Source organism: Zootoca vivipara, chromosome 10 (genome assembly GCF_963506605.1).
Source record: "Zootoca vivipara chromosome 10, rZooViv1.1, whole genome shotgun sequence".
NCBI classification, from domain to species: Eukaryota; Metazoa; Chordata; class Lepidosauria; order Squamata; family Lacertidae; genus Zootoca; species Zootoca vivipara.
Window position 1 is genome coordinate 25,884,040 of NC_083285.1, and position 19,161 is coordinate 25,903,200.

Below are 19,161 nucleotides of genomic sequence, written 5' to 3' on the forward strand. Positions count from 1 at the left end.
AAGTCTTACATTTGGGAGGGGGTCAGAGATGTGCACACAAAACCTGCCCTCTACTTTCCCTATGTACAGTGGCTCCACGTCAGACCTTTACATTCTAAGCATGGAAGTCTGAAAAAGGCTTCTATATGTGTTTGGCTAAATGCACTTAGAGGCATTCGCACAATAAGGAATGCAGCTTACATTAAAGGTCTGACGTTGACTCAGCACACACTGAGATACTGAGAGAAGGTCTTACATGTACAACCCCCAATCTCTTCCCAGTTTAAGCTCACACATGTTCAGTCTCATGCCTCAATAGGGTCTGTCAGTATTCACCTAGGTGGCTGTCACAGAGAACTACTGGACAATACTTGTAACATCATTTCCCATGCCATTTTTAATACAATTCCCATCCCTTTTGTAAATTTTTAGAAGTTTTTCCTCAATGTATTTTTTCCCTCTTGTATAGTGTTGCTCCACTGTACCACTTCACATACACATTTTTTTATTTAAAAAAATGAAGCATCCTTGTCTCTACACTCTTGCCTCTCAGCCATGTCTGAAAGTTTGCCTCCTAATCCAAGAATAAATAGGCTGAAGCACATTCTACACATGTTCACTCAGATATATTCTCTTCTTCATCTGATACAAACCAACCCCTCACATTGAAACCAGGCCCCTATGGGAAGCCCTAGTTCAAATTAAGCAGTAGGAAGCTAAATAACGCACTTCCAGTCATTACAAAAGGGTCCTACACAATGGTATACTCAGCATAGCGGCAACTGTCGCCTGGCACAGAGCACACTATCCTTCCAACATTTTCTAACACTTATTGATGGGAAAGGCTCTAAAGCAATGTTTGCCAAACTTGGGTCTCCAGCAGTTTTTGGACTACAGTTCCCATAATCACTGGTCCTGCTAATTAGGGATGGTGGGAGTTGTAGTCCAAAAACAGCTAGAGACCCAAGTTTGGGAAACGCTAATACCAAGTATTACACCCTTATCGGTATTGATGTGCGAATACATTGATGTATAAAACATTATAACTATAGCTGAGTTCACATATGGGCACTGACCACTGGATGTGTGAAATAGCCATCACACTCACTACAAAGGGAACATTTCTTAAACACAAAATTTACAATGCAGCCAATCCACACAATGATGTAAAAAGAGTCATGTTGGATCAGACTAACAGCCGTATATATAAAAAGTTTTAAAGGGGTTAACAATAAAAGGTTCTAACATTGAAAATAAACTATAGATGCTTAAGAGTTTATAAATTCTGATAACCTTGGAATACCAAATTGTCCCATTCTTCAAATATATACGTAACTAATTTTGCACTTGTTTTCCAACATTTATAAAAATATGCTGCTGCTTAAAGTCTTGCCGCACATGAACAGTGGCAGCTCTGATGTCTAAGAGTTTCTCATTATGTAAGGACCACAGAAACCAATTTATAGATTTCCCCCCTATAGGCTGCATTATATTTCTTCCACGTATATCACACTACAGTCGCAAGGAATTTGGGAACCGCAATCCTTTCTTGACAAAGTGTCTCCATTTTAGGCACGTATAATGAGTAACATTCTCACAGCTGCAGCGAAGTAGTATCTTATTATTTTATCTCACTGTCTGCAAAGTGTGTTTCCAAATACATTGTACAAAAAGAAGCAGCACAAAACCCAATTGAATTGTATTATTGTGGGAATGGAAAGCTTTGCACTACAGTCTTAGATGAGTACTTGAGGTTGACATGATTATTTTGTGCTTCCTTTTGATAGGCAACTGGTAATACAAGGTTTATCAAAAGCTGGACAGCGACTTCTGCAGAATTAGAGCACAAGTCTCTGTTTGGTCTGTCTGCTGCAGGAGGAGGGAACCGGAGGTTGATTGAATCAACCATGATGGATAGAAGCTATAATATTAGTGATGTCATCAGTAACCAGACTTTCAGCTGATAACACTTTTACTATAAAGATATTCTCTTTGAAAATACGTTTATGCACCAGAGATGCCTGGTTGCAAGCACAGCTTATATATTTTTGGAACATATATTGTTTTGAATTCGAGAACACGAATAAATTTTCCTGTACCATGCTATATGCTGGCATAACCCATTATCTCATTTGTTGACCATTATGCCTTAATATGAAGTTGTATGCTTAGGCATTGTGTTTGACTTGATCAAGGCTGTTTACTGCCTTGATCAAGGCTGTTTACTGCCTTGATCATTCTGGATATTTTACTTTACAGGGAACAAAATGATTTTTAATATTTGTGATGTCCTTGCACTATTTTAAAAACCAAATGCAGTGAAAAACACTGTGTGTATTTGCTCCAAGGAAGTCCTCTAAAGTACAATGCTTCTTACTCTTTAGTAAGTGGGCTTTTGGTTGAAGCACAATAAATATTAAGAGAGGGGGAGAGTTAATCCCAATTATCTGTCATAGTGTTTTAATTATGGAATTTTACTCATTGCACAATTTGTATTTAGCTCATAAGGAACTAATAAATTTATACTGTATTGTCAAAGCAATGCCAGTTTGAAAAAGGTTACTGTTCTAAGGTTACTGTTGTCCATACAATACAGCTTTGTATTCTAAAGTGGTACTTAAACCAGAGAAAACAACTCTAGCAGCTTTTCAGAATCTTGAATCATCCCTTCATACATTCATGCAGTCTTTAATTTATTTTCTCTCTTTTTTGCATTTGCTCTGGTTACTCTGTATGTTCATATTGAAAAAATGTTTCTGATAGTTAACAAATTGAACATCATTAATAAACACAATTCTCTATTTATTTATTTATTTATTTATTTATTTATTTAGATAGATAGATAGATAGATAGATAGATAGATAGATAATAAATAAACATGTACAGTAGCTCTCAACACAATCCTACCTACTCAGAAATAAGTCATGTTAAGGTCAATGGGGTTTACTCCCAGTTAAGAGGTTACAGGATTGCACCCTTAAACATTTCAATAAAATACTGCTCAAATTAAAATGGGCACATGTTTCATTCATTAAGGTTTCAATCCTATGCACACATACCAAGGAGTAATTTACTCAGAATTTTAAATAAAAATTTGAAAAAAGAATTTTAAATAAAAATGCATAGGATTGGAATGCAAGTCCTTTTTTAAAAAAATACTGTAATTTGCAAGAAAAATGAATGCATTTCTGGACATTATGGCATAACTTCCTCTCTTCTAAGTTAAAGAGCTACTTTAAGCTACAGGTCTTTACTATTTACTACCTGATATGAATAAATAAGTTATCTGCCCAGTACAATATGATCTCCAGTTGACTGCTATGCTTCTCTATATCTAGGCAAATCCATAGCATTAAATATTGCATGGCACTGAGATAGTCTCCTATCTGTATGCATGCAACTGAACGTTTAGCGGAGTCTTTTCTCAGTTTAGCATTCAAAGGTGCTATCCTAATCAGATGGAAGTTCATCCCTAGAAGAGCGATTTCCCCACCAACTCCAGTGATTCCATGAACTCTTTCTGCATGTAGCCTTGAAAAATCTGCTGCCAATTAGAATAGACCATCTGCTGTCTGTTAGGTTATTAACAATGCTTAGCTAGGTAGACCAGTGCTTTGATGCCATACAGAAAGCTTTCATGTGCTCTTATAATAAAATTATCAAATGTTTTGATTATTAAATAGTGCTATGCAGTTTCAGAGCAATGGGGCAGGCTATCTCCTTGAACATAAATCTTTATGATGTCCTATGAATCTTCTATCATAATATTGCCTTTCTTTACAAGTGGTTTTCTAATGCAGTTAGAAACACACGTGGTTTTCCATTCCACATAGCTGCTACATTCTGTCTGCCCCAGTGCAATGCTGAAAAACCCATGTTTTTCACAAAAGGCATGCAAAAATGATGCATCTAGTCTGATGAAAAACATTATATACACAGTATACCAGGAAATCCCTTTAAAAAAAAATTTTTATTACCTATTCATTTAACAGGGGCTGAATCAAAGTAATTTCTTGGTGGAATGTGCCCTGTGAGTGGAATCAAGATATTCTCAGGCACATATTAGCAGATAGACACCATACCGTTCCATAGCTGCCAAGTTTTCCCTTTTCTCGCGAGGAAGCCTATTCAGCATAAGGGAAAATCCCTTTAAAAAAGGGATAACTTGGCAGCTATGTACCGTTCATATTTTCCTGACCGCATGCTGCTCCCACAGCCATATATATAACACTGCTATTCTATCACTATCTTAAGATTATTAGGACGAGATGCAACCGTGTTTTGGTACAGAAAGAGTTAACTCACACAATGCCAAAAAATGTTAGCTTTAGAAATCAAGACTTGCATGGGTAAAAACTCCAAAAATTATTGTATTTGCAGTAAAGACTTACATTGTCTCTCTAATACTCCACCAATTACAAAATCACTTGATGGATATAATAAAAAGAAACTCTGCTGCAAATGGTGGCACCCTCATTATACAAAAATATGTCAAAGATGGTTTCTTAATGACTGTGGTATGTCATCCTGGAAGCAGGTTATTCATTTGCTTTGATGCTCTAAAAATATTTGGCAGCTCAGCTCCCTAAATATATTTACATGGGAATATGCTACACTGATACTGGTGAGCCTTAGTTCAAAGTAAGTATGTTGAAGAGTCTGCAAATATAATTATACACTAATATAACTTCTTGCTTTAGTTTATATTGATTAACAAAGTAAGTTGTAAATCTGATGACAACTTAAATGTCCGTGCCTAAGGCCAACTGATCAACCTGATAAACCAGGCACTTTAAATGAACCCTATGCTACAAATATAACTTAACATCTTGAAGTGCTTTGTCTGGCTTTTGTAAAATAATAATAATACAGTATTTCTACAGGAGACAGGAAAAAATGATAATTACTAATATTATCATGGTGCTTATGAATTGTTTCTCTAGTTAAAACAACGAACTTTAAAAGTTCTCTGGACAGGTGTAAACTGCTGGAAAGGATGTACAAAACAGAGCAAAACAATTAACAGGATAACTACATATATTTACAGTACTCAAAACAGTTGCTTCTTTTGCTCCCAACAGTCAGATCCACAGCTGTACGAGAAACGAAGCAGGTATTTCAAAATTTCTGCTTTTGCTAAGGTGTTTGGAAAAGGAGGGAGGGGCATAGAGAAAGTCTCAATATTAAATAGTAGGTGCTAACCCAGTCAAAATGGAAATCCACATTAATCTAATATACAATAAATGGAAGGAAGCAAAGCAGATGACCACCACACACACCCCCAAAAGGCATAAGACACAACTTGGAAAGCATTTACACAGGAATAAATGAAATCAAACCTCAGGGTTTATAAAGCCTCTTTTCCCCAGAAATTCATAAAACAATTCCTCTACTCTTTAACCTCTCCCTCCAGTCATTCAATAAAGTGACTAGTCTCCAAACAGAATAAAAATCTCAGGATATATGAGGCTCTGGAAGTTACCAGCCTTGCTCTTTATGAAAGGAGTTAGGCAGAGAAATCAATAGTCTCTCACAGATGGCCCCCCGCATCTCCTCCTGCAGATATTGGGGGGGGGGTGCAGGGTGAGGATTAAAATAATACGGAACAGACAGTGTGAGGATTTGAAAGAGAAGACTTGACACATCTCATTGATCCACACTGTGGTACGTATGGGTTAGTTAAACACAAATGTAGTGCCATTTCACACCAATATGCCTTCTTATTTGAAGAGAATGTCACTTATTTTTATTTCAGGGAAGCAATTCTTATTTCTGCACCTCACTGCTGGTGGGGAGGTCCCTTCTTCCAGACCCCACTCATCACACCATAGCTAGATCTAACTGGAGTTCTAGGAAAGCAGATATCCCAAAGCCCAGTACACTTCTTCAAATAAGGTATTTTTAAATCTCCTTAGAAACCAAGCAGGAATCGACTGGAATTGAGGTAGACAGTTTACCACCACTGGGTGTTTTTTTGGAATCTCTCTTAGACTGAAGGGGGGTAGGAGTATTTTCAAGAACAAACATATATTGTGCACAAAACCATCCCCTTGTACTCTTTGTGTTAACTAATCTAGAACAACCATCATCACAAGATTTCCAACTCAACAAGGTCTTAGTAAAGGTACAGTCCCCTTTTCATCCATCATCTTGCAATGGGTGTTCGCCAGACATCCACCCTGGATTCCGCAGAGCACAGTTCAAGAATGCTACAAATTAACCAGTGTTAGGTATGCACCCAAATATTGAGGTCACATTTCTCCACAACTTCTCTCTCTTCTACCCACCACACCACCTACCCAAAACTCTGTCCAGATGTAAAGATGCAAAGACAGCTTCTCAGGTTAAGAGATTTACTGAGTTAAGACGAGGAAGGGGACCCAAGTTCCACCTCTCCCAGCTCATGCCAAATGCCCACACACAGCCCCAGGGCAGGTACATACAGCCTTTTTAATTATTTTTCCAGATTAAGCAATCCAGAATAACCTCACCAACTGCAGTTCCCCACATCACCTATTAGCGTGAACCGACCGACATAAAAAACCACGAATATCCCCTCTTAACCACACTAGTGAAAGTAGAGGCGGGTGGTTCTGGTTACTGGGCGTTAAAAGGCGCGTAACTAATCCACTTTAAGAGATCTCACGTCTGCCCTCTAAGCAGAGAGCAGGAGCTGCTGAGCCCAGCCCATGCGCAAAAGGAAGCCCTGGCGGAGGAGCCTTTTCTCACCTACCTGCAGACCCGCTTCCTTAAGGAACCACCTAGCGATCCTCCTTCAGGTCCCGGAGGGAAACTCCAGCTTTATCGGACTTGCATCGCTTACAAATCCCAAATTCGCCTGCAGCATCCAGTGGCATGGGGGCGGGAGAGAGAGGAGACAGAGCTGGTTAAAGAGAGCTGGCTACTTTTATGTGTCTAAATATGATTCGGAGGCGAGTTCAAAACAAACCAGAAGGCCAATGGGGGGGGGAGATTTGGGGTTGTGCTATAAATCTGCTTTGCACGGTTTCCAAACCACAACCGTACAAAACGTTTGGGGAGGGGGTGCGCGAGAGAAAAACGCCGCTTTCAACCTTCTCTCTTTCTTTCGCTCCTCCGAAAAAGCAAGTTAGTCCCGCAGCCCCGCGCTGCTCTCCGCCCTTTGGCTGCGCAGCGACGCCCCGATCCACTCAAGAGAGGTTTTCTTTAAAAAAAGAAAGAAAAGCAAAAAAAGCAAGAGCAACAACTCCAGACTATTGCAGAGAGATCTCCCCGCGCTCTGTTATTCCATTTGTGGTTAGTTTGCTTTGCTTTCAGCACGCGGGGCCACTTTCGGCCAGTTTGCCTCCCTCCATTCTGCTCCCTTTCCCGGGGAATAAAGCGGGCGGAGGAAATTCTTCCTTCAGCACAGCCAGTCTGCTCGTAGTTCTCCAGGTCGCTGGCTTAGCTCGTTGCTGCTGCTGCTGCTGCTGCTGCTGCTGCTGCTGCTGCTGCTGCTGCTGCTGCTGCTGCTGCTGCTGCTGCTGCTGCTTCAGGCGGGCGATTCGACGGGACCTCGCTCTCCTCCTCCCCTGAAAGCGCGGGGAACCATCTGCGTGGCTGGGGCGGGCAAGCAGGCAGGCAGCGGGGAGAAAGCGCCCACGTCCCGATGAGGCGGCAGATGGCACGTCCTTCGGGTGGGGGGGGGACTATTTCTACACCCCACCCCTTTCAGGATCGCTCCTGCGGGGTGCAAGATCCCCAGGCGGGCGAGAGGTCGGGGGCCCCGGGCTAGTCCGCACGCCCCCGTTCCAGGACCTCTTCTCCCCGCCGAGGGTCCCTCACGCAGGCAGCCGCCCAGCCCGCCCCGTGCCCGTCGCAAGAGCAGCCTCCCGCATCTGCCCCAAGCCCGGGAGCGCTGCTACGATCCCGGACAGGCGCGTCCTCTTGAGGCGCCCGGGCGGGCTGTGATGGGAAGCGAGGAGAAAAGGCAAACGCCGAGTAACGAGGACCCGCTACGTCGAGGGAGAGGCCGGTCCTCCTTCTGGCGCGCTTCCTCCGCGCGGTGCGGGGCTGCGGTGCCGACGCCTCCCTCCCCAGGGGAGTTGCTTTTCTCGCCTCTCCCGCGAGGCGCGAGTGGACGGGTGGGGAGCTTTCCCGGGGAGCTGAAATCCCATCCAGGAAGGCGAGAGAAACCCGAAGGCTGACCGAGCGGAGAGCGGGAAAAGGGTGCGGTGCCAGGCTCAGGCTGGCTTCCCTTCTTCCTCTTCTCCCGTTCGCTTCACTCCACTCCTTTCTTCGGGCTGGAGAGAGAGCGCCTGCTGGCAGAGGCGGGAAAAAGGCAGCCGTCTCCAAATGCTGGCCTCTGTCTCCCTCCAGCGTTTGTCTTCTTTGGCGATCACTCGTAGCCGAGTAAGATTGTCTTTCATAAACACGGTTTTAACAGTAAGTGACTGTGGAGGCCAATTCTGGATCCACAGTGGGGACATTGGTTTCCAGGCGGGAGTTGATTATGGTGTGGATTTGCCAAGCGTGCCTTCCTCTTATCGCGTTTCTCCCTTTCGTCCTGCGTATGAGTGTCTTCAAAGTCCATGACACCTTTGCTAAAGGCTGTTCTCCAATTGCAGCGCTTGCCGCAGGCCAGTGTATCCCAATTGTCAGTGTTTATACTACTGTACATTTTTTTAGATTTGCCTTGAGAGAGTCTTTAAACCTCTTTTGTTGACCACCAGCATTACGCTTTCCATTTTTAAATTCAGAATCAGGCATAATCCGAACACCAGTCCAACGAAAATGATGTTGAAGAATCATCGCTTCGAAACTGGTGATCTTTACTTCTTCCAGTACATTAGCATTAGTTTGCCTGTCTTCCCAAGTGATGTGTAAAAATTTTCAGAGACATCGTTGATGGAATCTTTCGAGGAGCTGGAGACGGCGTTGATAAGCGGCCCATGCTTCGCAAGCGCACAGTGAGGTTGGTAGTACAATAGCTTTGTAAACAAGCATTTTGGTTTCCCTGCGGATGTCCTGGTCCTCAAACACTCTGCACTTCAATCGGGAGAAAGCTGCACTCGCAGAGCTCAGGTGATGCTGGATTTACGAGCATTTGTAAATGTACACTCACTGGGCGGATGATCGAGGCCAGTCACGGTTCAAACCCACCACCTCGCAAAGCCTTAAAGGCTGGTTTTGGAAACGGGCGGGGAACTTAAGCAAGCCCAAATACCGGGCTGCAATATTGATGGATAACACTAGGTAACATACAGCGACAGGAGCCCCAAAGGGCCGGCCCACCCATGCGGCAGGCTGAAGCAATGGCGTCAAGTGGTGGGATATTCCACCCAAGGAGCAGATTCTGATGCCAGTCTTCCTTCCCTCCTTGCTCCTGACGTAGATCTTCCCTGGTGGGGAAGCCTGTGCCATTTGGGGGCCTTCCTCAGGTGCCAGAATGCCCTGCGCCAGCTAGTCAAGCCATAGGTCCCCATCAGCCCCAAAGTTAATGGACATTAGCATTCAAATGGTGTTCATGTGCCACACCATGTGATAGATTTCCTCCCCCCAGCCCCAATATTTTATTCAAGTTGTCACCGCTGTGTCCAGTGTGCTTCTCACAGCAGCCAACCAGAAGCCTATAGGAAGCTCCATGCAACAGCACACACTCCCCACTTGCAATACTCCCTCTGACACATTGGGTGTAGAAGTAGCCATTGTGGCTAGTATCCTTCATGAATTTGCCTAACTGTCTTTTAAATCCATCCAAGTTGGCCAATCACTGCCTCTTGGAGTAAATTCCAGAAGTGAACTATGCACCACTGTGTGAAGAAGTACTTTAATCTGTCCTAAATCTTCCCACATCTAGTTTCCTTTATTGCGCCTGAGTTTTAGTTATTATAAAGGAGGAAAAAACTTATCTATCCACTTTTTTCCATGACATACATAGTATGTTTGAGTAGATGCATATAGTACTGTGCTGCAAGGGTTCAACTTAAGAATAAATCACAATGGCATCTCTACTAGAGCTAGACCTGCTTCCAGATCTATGTAGTGGTTAAGAGCAGTGGCCTCGTAATCTGGTGAACTGGGTTCGCTTCCCCGCTCCTCCACATGCAGCTGCTGGGTGACCTTGGGCTAGTCACACTTCTCTGAAATCTCTTAGCCTCACTCACCTCACAGAGTGTTTGTTGTGGGTGAGGAAGAGAAAGGAGGTTGTTAGCCACTTTGAGACTCCTTAAGGGGAGTGAAAGGTGGGATACCAAGTCCAAAACTCTTCTTTCCTCTTCCTGGGGGCAGAGCATTCCACAAACAGGGAGCCACTGCAGAAAAGGCCCATTCTTGTGCTGCCACCCTCCAGACCTCTCGTGGAGGGGGCACATGAAGAAAGACCTCAGGTGATCATAGGTTCCAGGTACTTCATTTATGTTTTTAATGATGTCATTACTGATGCTTTTATTATAATCCTCATTGTTATAGCTATATAAAAGTGCAGATTATAAATACTTTAATTAATAAGTAGCTCTTATTTTGAAAGGACATGTATTCAGAGAGGACTTAACATTGAGAAATGTGGCATCACAGAATGCCAGAAAAATACAAGTGTTTTGTCTGCTCAATAGTTTGGAGACTGGATTGCCAAATCCCTACCACATGGGGCTCCAAATCACTGCCATAACTCATCTGTATAGTGGAACTTCTACTTACCACCATAATCCATTCCGGAGGTCTGGTCATAACTAGAAACGTACATAAGTAGAGACACACTTTTCCATAGAAAGTAACGGAAAAGTTAATTGATCCGTTCTAGACGATGAAAAACACCCCCTAAAACAGGAATTTAACACGGATTTTACTGTCTAACGAGACCATAGATCCATAAAATGAAGGCAATAATCAATGTAAGGTAAAGGTAAAATAAATAAGACAGTATTGTAGATGGAAAAAATAACTTTTTCTTTTCCTTACGTACACTGAGGGTGGGTGGGCTTACCCGGCTACAAGCTGGGGGTGGGGCAAGGGTCAGTAAAGAGCTGATTCACTTCGGCCAGGGTCACTTTTTTTTCTTGCCAGGCCAGGTTCTTCTCTGGACTTCCTCGGGTTAGTTCCTTGGTGGGATTTTGGGCTGCAGTGCGCCCTGTTGTGCCTCTTGAAGGCGGCACCTCTTCCACAGCTTCGGGGGTGGGATGGGGGCACTCTCCCTGGCAGCAGAATCCTCAGCGCTGCTCCGCTGCCAGCGGGGTGAGCTCCGGGCTGCTGGCAAGGCCTCTGTTCATATCTAGAGGAAAGTTCATAAGTCAAAGCACCTACTGAAGGTCGTAACTGGAATTGTACGTAAGTAGAGCCATATGTAAGTTGAGGTTCCACTGTACTAGCCAGCCCCTTGGGCGAGAGTTGGTGCACAGAGTGAATTTCATGAGCAGCCCAGGATTTTAAAACTTCACAGCAATAGGGTTGTGGCAGCCCTGAGATTGGAAAGCAGCTTCAGAAGCTAAACTGGGAGCAGGCTTAATGAATTGCTGCTGGAGGATTTTAGCCAGAGTAGCAGAGCTGGCTTGTGGCGGGACTGTTGAATCTGCTTGTGGAAAAGACATATTTTAAGAACTGTCAGGAGGAAATTGCATAGTCTCATTTAAACACGTTTTCAGTGGTAAAGTGGTCTGGCACACAGCCCTTCTCTGGTGTCCAGAATCCTGCAAAGCAGTAAAAGTGTGGCAGTCAGAACAAAACAAAAAGCAGAAAAAGCAGGTATGTGTAAACACAAAGTGCCTTCTTTTCTAAGTGCTCAAACCACTTCACATACTTTATCTTACCTTAGTTACCTCCACAACAACCATGTATAGTGGGCCAGTATTATCCCCATGTTCAGAAGAAGGGATATTGATGAGAGATGGCAGCTCAAACCACTCAATAGTGGATTGTTTAATAGTTGAGTAGAGAACCAAACCCAGGGATATTTCCACATCATAGCTCATTCTCTCAACCACTACAAAGCAGCACTCACCAATTACGGAAAAACAGAATGAGCAGGAACAAATTATACAAGTAAGTTGAAAGCAATATGAACCAACAGCTCACAAAACAGAAGTGAATAGCATTTGTCTGCAAATCTGGACTTAGCACTGTTAAATGCAATATGACTGATATTCCAAAGTTCTTGCAAAATAAAATAAAAAAAGTTTATTCCCATTTTCTCTTTGGTCTTTCTCCTAGTCTTAGGTTTCTACTTTTCAAACAAAGAGAGAGGCTGGTGCTTTCTTAGTTCAACTTTTTGTAGAACATAACACAATTGGTGTGGCAACTTCTTATTATAACTATCCACATCTGAACTACTCTGTAAATTTCACCTCAATCAGAAAAGGAAATAACAGGTTGCTGGTGGTGTGTGTGTGTGTGGAGTAAATAAGAGTACTAGTCTGCTTCTGCCACTAGATTTGAATTAATATTTTTTTTCATCCCAGTGCATTCTATACTTTGAGTCTTGATGTATTTCTTCAAAGGGGAACAAAAATAGATAGTCATGGTAGACACAATTCTCACCTTAATCATTTTCATAAGAAAAATGGAAGTGCGATGCTAGAACAAATAGAATGAAGATGATATGATATATTCTCTCAAAACACTAAAACATAGAGCTACCATTTCAGAAAAAGCATATTAGAATTCACCTGCAAGGCCTTTCCAGCACTAAAATAAAAAGCCATTCTTTCCTAAAGTAAAATATAAATTCGCTTGTTCACCGTAATTTTAAGTACAGATTGCATTTTATATTGACTATGTTTGACACACCCTTTTCTAAGCAGTTGGTTCAAATGCCATGAACACCGCTTGGAGGAGAACACTGAAAATGCTTCTTTGTGGAGACAGCTCAGCTTGCCAGATGGATCTGCCTGGTCAACTGGAGTCCCTCCACATCCTTCCCAGAAGTAGGATCCAATTGTTTGGCCACAAGTGAGGAGTGTGAAGGTGTGCCATATGCAAATAGGGTACCGACTTCAGTTTCTGCTGAGTAAGTCTAATATTAAATTATGCTAATGAGCGCTAGTGTGTCTTGGTAATGCTGCTTCCTTCGTCAGTGCCACAAGAGATGACCAAATTAGGGTGCGTCTAGGGTGACTTAAATGAGTTAGAGAAAAAAGCACCTGTGTGTCCCAGAGTTCCCAAGTTTCTTTTACATACTTGGGGGGAGTTTCTAACTGATCAATAAGGACTGTCTGATTCCTTACGATTCCTGGTGGTTCTCTCCACGCCTCTGAAATTTGGTTGGCCTTCACTAGGGACAGCCTTTTATGTGACAGGCCTTGCCCTGTGAAACTCACTAGACTAGGTTCCATAGGAGCCAACCCTCCCTCTCTTCAGATGTCTTTTGAAAACTATCATGTTTAGACAGACCTTCGTAATATGAATTTTCTTTTTTAACCAATCAGTATTTATCAGTGTTTTTAATGATGTTTTTCTATGGATACTTTTATTTGTTTTATTTTCATATGTTGCATACCGCCTTGAAATATTAACCACAAATTACCAGCTGTAGCTTTCTTACGCTGTGCTTATCAGCTTTTGGCTTTAAATACTATTCCCAGGCAAAGTGGAAGGGTTCAGAAGCAAAGAAGAAGAAGAAGAAGCTAGGAGCAAACTTTAATTGACAGCAGGTCTGAGCTCCTCAGTAACACCCATCCCCTATCATTATTATCAGACAGTATTGGCATAAGGTAGGATTGCAATATGTCAGGTGACAGCAAAAACTGGAAGTTCTTTAGTGGCGGCAATTAGAATAAGATCTGGTATTTAATTATTGATTTAAACCTCCAAAAAGTATTTTCTATAGTTAAGGGGGGTTTTGCCGAAAAAGCATCAGAAACAGCTTTTTAAAAAAGCTTAAAATTACTATTTTGGGGGTAAGGGTAAAGGGACCCCTGACCATTAGGTCCAGTCATGACCGACTCTGGGGTTGCGGCACTCATCTCATTCTTTTGGGCGAGGGAGCTGGCATACAGCTTCCAGGACATGTGGTCAGCATGACAAAGCCGCTTCTGGTGAACCAGAGCAGCGAACGGAAACACTGTTTACCTTCCTGCTTGGAGTGGTACCTATTTATCTACTTGCACTTTGATGTGCTTTCGAACTGCTAGGTTGGCAGGAGCAGGGACCGAGCAACAGGAGATGACCCCGTCGCAGGGATTCAAACCACCAACCTTCTGATCGGCAAACCCCAGGCTCTGTGGTTTAACCCACAGCATCACCTGCGTCCCTATTTTGGGGTACCGTGTTTCTCATATTATAAGACACGTCTTATATTTATTTTTTCCTCAAAAAAACACACTATGGCTTATTTTCAAGGGATGTCTTATTTTTTTCCTCCTCCTCCTGCCGCGGCCAGCATTGCTGCTGCTCCTATCACTATGTCTTATTTTCGGGGTATGGCTTATATTCCTTGAATGCTTAAAAATCCTGCTATGGCTTATTTTATGGGGATGCCTTAAAATATGAGAAACAGGGTAGGTTTCACACCAAAAAAAAAACCTTAACCATTTTGGTGGGTTTCTTTGCGGGTGCCAGGAATTTTACTTTTTGAAATATGGTAACCATAGCGTACGGTAGTTGTTGTTTCTTTAGTGCCAACAGGCTAGAATTGCAGTTGGGGATTTGTCTCTCCTAGAAGTTACATTGGCAATAACTCTGGAAACAGGTCCAGCTCTAGTAGAGATGTGATTGTGACTTATTCTCAAGCTGAATTCTTGCAGCACAGTGCTATATGCATCTACTCAAAAGTAAGTCCCCAAGTAAGTTGGGTTAGGATACCGGCCTTAATTACATGAGCTGCTGCGTCTCAGTCTTTAGTATCTCGCAGAATCAGCCCCAAAGTCATTCTTCAATAAGCAAATGTGAATGAGATCCTGCGATGCCATGAATGTACTTAAATGTGGTTCATAAATCTCAAATTTTAAATTCAGCATCTTAAGTTGTTATAAAAACATTTGTACACTGTCAATTTAAATTTAACTTTTAGCTCCTCAATTCTTCCTCACAAGGGAATTCTTAAAAGAAGCCATCGTTGCCGTGTATTTAATTATAAATTACTTTGGCAGCACTTCCATTCTATAATTAAGCAAACAAAGGGAGAAAAAAGTGATCCTACGCTTGCGAGGACTTAGACAAAGCAATTAAAATGGTTAGCAGAAAGGAAATGAGTGTTTCTTAAGACTCTTTCAGCAGGAAGAAATTGTGCAAGAAGACATGATAACTCATCAGCAAGAAGGATTAGTTTTCACTGCGGAGATTCATGGTACCATTTATTATCTCTCCAGATACCATTTTTGTAATCTGTAAAGTGTCATTTTAGACATAGGCTTCACAAATCCTGGTGGGTTCTCTTTTTTTATTCAAAAGTTGTCTGATCATAAGGAGCCAGGTAACGCCATCCCATTAGAATGGAGTTCCCAAACAAAGAATTGCTCAAAAGTTTCGAGTCCGATCCAGCTAAGAAGATCCATGCACAAAAGCAGATACAGATTTCTGGATCAGAAAACAAAGTCATAAATCAGATACATAGATGAATCCACATCTATCTGCACTGCACAGCTTTTTAATGGAAGCCCCGTCAAATGTGCAATTGAATGTGGATCTCCATCAACGTCCTGGCACAACTAATTATGCCCAAACATGAAATGATACAGATTAGTTTCCTATAGAAAGAGATACTTAGTGTTCCCCTGTGAAACAGTTTGTGCGTTTATTTATTAATACCAATCCAGTTTCTGCATTATCTATTTATTTACTTGTTCAGATCTTTTATGATTTCATATCCTAAAGGTTTGGGGAGGATCACAGCATTTAATATCTTTAATGACCATGGATATAGTAAATAAGACAGAGGGAAGAGGGAAGAAAAAAAGTAGAGCATGTTTTTGCTCTTAACCCTCTATGTTTCAGCCCAGAATATAAATCGGAATAATACATATTTATGAGCTCATATGTATTCATAAGGAAGCATTACCTGCTGCCTTAAAATGCTGTTATAAACATTATTACTGGTGTTCATGTTTGATGATGCTCTGAGAGTACCTGAGGAGCACAATAATGATAATTACAAATGGAAGTACATCCTGATGCTATCGCTTTCCACTGAACCCATAAACAGTAATTGCAATCCTCACCCCAGGATGAAGGGGTGGGATTTGAAATTAGTTTCAGCAAGGGTGTTGTCTAGTACCCTCATCCTAAAGCATAAATTGATTAAAAATATTAACAGGTAGATGATCATCTTTAAATACTGCAAGCTGGGTGTGTCAAGAGAATTAGCAAAGGGCCAACTTTCGACCTTTCAGGAAAAACAATAGGCATTTACATTCCGAAATAGTTGTGAATGGTTTTTCTTACTTTATTGGCAAAAGGGGAGTCAAGTTTACTCAAACCAGGTGACTGGTTGCTTAAATACCAAACTATGTATCCACTGCCCCAACACCACAAAAGAAAGTATCTTCCAAAATGGCGCAAGACGTTCAAGTAGAAAAACACTGCAACTAAACAATATTCTGTGTGAGAGTCTTCAGGTTATTTAATTAACCATGTAACAAAATATATAGATGATATAAAGCAATAAAGCATCACTAGTGCTGGGGTGACTGGACACTGGCTTTTTTTCCCTTTCTAAACCACACATAGTGACATGGCAACAAGCCATGTGGCAGAGACTCATTCACACAGTGAGTTGTTACCCAAACAGCAAATAACTTGTGTTGTTAGATAGGTACGTATGGCATGCAAAATATATCAATAAATTTCTACACACACACACCCCACTCCTCAAGCCTAAAGGAGCCCACTGCTTAAGGTGTGTGTGTATTTTATACAGCAGGTTTTTGTGTGATAGCCAGACTCATGTAACCAACATGCTTAAGTCTAATTAATGCATGAAGGAGTTAATGCCATAGAGTAAGCTGTCCTGCCAGGCTTAGCTAGGTCACTGCTCCTCACCTTAGGAATGAATGAGCAATCAAGCCTACAGTTCACCTTCCAGGCTAAGCTGCTTGTTCCAGCTTAGCTGCATAGTTTTCACAAGGCGTTATTGTGTTCCTGGGAAACCCAGTCAGATGGGCGGGGTATAAATATATCATCATCAATTTATTTATTTATTATTACTGTACCAACAATTTAGGAACTTTCACCACTGTAAAAAAAAACACCAAGTTTTACTGCCTGTGCAACTTTCAGAAGCCCATGAATCTGACCTTAGAAGAGTTTGTAAGTAAACCCTTTTTAACTGACCAAAGGTTTTTTTTATTCCTATGCTAGAGGAAGAGGGAAGTTTTGCAGCTCACAACAGCATATTTTAAAAGTCTAACAGTCTCTATGTCCGTGTTTTACTCTGCTGCATATTTGCTGCCAGGATTTTCTCACCAAAGCGTACTTCCCCAAAATTTGGATCTTAGAATTCTCCTTTTATACTTACATTTGTTCCTTGAACCAACAGTTTTTAAGCCACCAAACATAGATATTTTTCATGGAAAACAAGCATAGTAGAACTGGAGATGGTCTAATATTTTTTTAAGGTTCCACAGAAAGAAAAGGTGCTGCCTGTTAAGGTGTTTCAAGGTTACACAGGGAGAAAGTTGTAATGGAAGGGGCAAAAAGAGTGGAGACGAAAATAAATTTGAAAGCTATCCTATGAATGTCAAGTTCTAATCCCTTCTGTATGTGGTCCTTGGCATTTTCTACACACCAGACCAAAAAGTAAACAACCCATGAATGAATATTGACAGCATATAAAAATATGTTAATGATGTGGAGATGATATTCCAGAAAAAGATGGACTGATAAATAGAAAAATCAAAAACACTGCAACACATTGGTGCTGGTGATAATTACCGCATTTTAGATACACGCCAATTGCTTTTACACATAGACAAGAAAAAAAAGAAATCAATTAATTTTTCTGTTTTATAGTATTTATAACACCAAAGCAGAAAGCTAACCTTGCAACCGAGCTTGCCAACTGCAGCTCACAAAATGCCCTAATAAACAACATAGGTTTATTGACCCGTAATCTGCAAACTGCTGGGAGGAGCAGAGAGAAGAAGCACCATGCTGCATCTGCGGCAGAACAACTGGATGCCTTCATCTGCCCCAACTGCAGCAAAGCATGTCGCTCCCTATCAGTCTCAGAAGTCACAGCAGGACCTGTAAATCTCCAATGGTTTGACTTCACCCCTAATGGCGCACTCCTCCGTTGTCTCCCGAGACAGATGGATGCCAACAAAGTCTGCAACCACCCACTCCAAATGGAATTCAGTATGAATGCACATCTAGGTATAGGCCAGATCAGGGATTCAGTGTCTCTACTTGGCTGCTGCCACCTCCTCATACATTCATTCACAGGTCACTCATGTTCCCAGGACTGTTTATGACATGCAGGACTTGTTGCCTGCTCAAAAAGCTGTGATAGTTTTTAATGGTGAACACAGATGGGCAGTGTAACCTCTGCTGGTTCACTAAAGCATTTCTGTGAACTGAAGGAGGTTTGGAACCAGTGTAACTGTTTTTTCCAATGCCCACCATTCCCTGAAATGCTCCTTGTGTGTGGTTGTGGTCAGTTCAGTTCAGCTGAGGTAGGCATTTCCTGCCAGCATAGTCTCTGGTGAGCCAGGATGGAGAATTTATGTGAGTGTAAGGTGGTGTTGTGGGTTAAACCACAGAGCCTAAGGCTTGCTGATCAGTAGGTCAGCAGTTCGAATCCCCACGATGGGGCGAGCTCCCGTTGCTTGGTCCCAGCTCCTGCCAACCTTGCAGTTCAAAATCACGTCAAAGTACAAGTAGATAAATAGGTACCGCTCCGGCGGGAAGGTAAACGGCGTTTCCGTGCACTGCTCTGGTTTGCCAGAAGTGGCTTAGCTGTACGCCAGCTCCCTCAGCCAGTAAAGCGAGATGAGCGCCGCAACCCCAGAGTCGTCTGCGACTGGACTTAACTGTCAGGGGTCCTTTACCTAAACCTGGCTCAGCTAGGACAGCCCAAGGTCTCCTGGATCCTAACCTCACCATCCCAGCAGATCTGGGATTGTTTGGATTGTTGTGTGCTTAATCTAAAGGGGGGGGGGTGTTGGTTTGCTTTTTATAAAAACACGATTATGAGACTACATGGGATTGTTATGTTGTATCAATGTAAGAATATTCATAGAGGATGCAGACAATACAATCCCCTTAAATTGGAAAAATTGGGTTTATGCCAAGTTAGT

At 42.1% G+C, this 19,161-nt stretch overlaps 1 protein-coding gene across 1 annotated transcript in view; it reads right to left on the minus strand.

Moving 5' to 3' along the window:
* The window catches only part of TAFA2 (TAFA chemokine like family member 2), a 133,354-nt gene extending 125,943 nt beyond the window's left edge, over positions 1-7,411 (minus strand). The window contains exon 1 of the mRNA XM_035128541.2: positions 6,714-7,411. The gene's annotated coding sequence lies outside the window, so the exon portion shown is untranslated. The remainder of the gene's footprint in view (positions 1-6,713) is intronic.
* Positions 7,412-19,161: the final 11,750 nt, after the last annotated feature.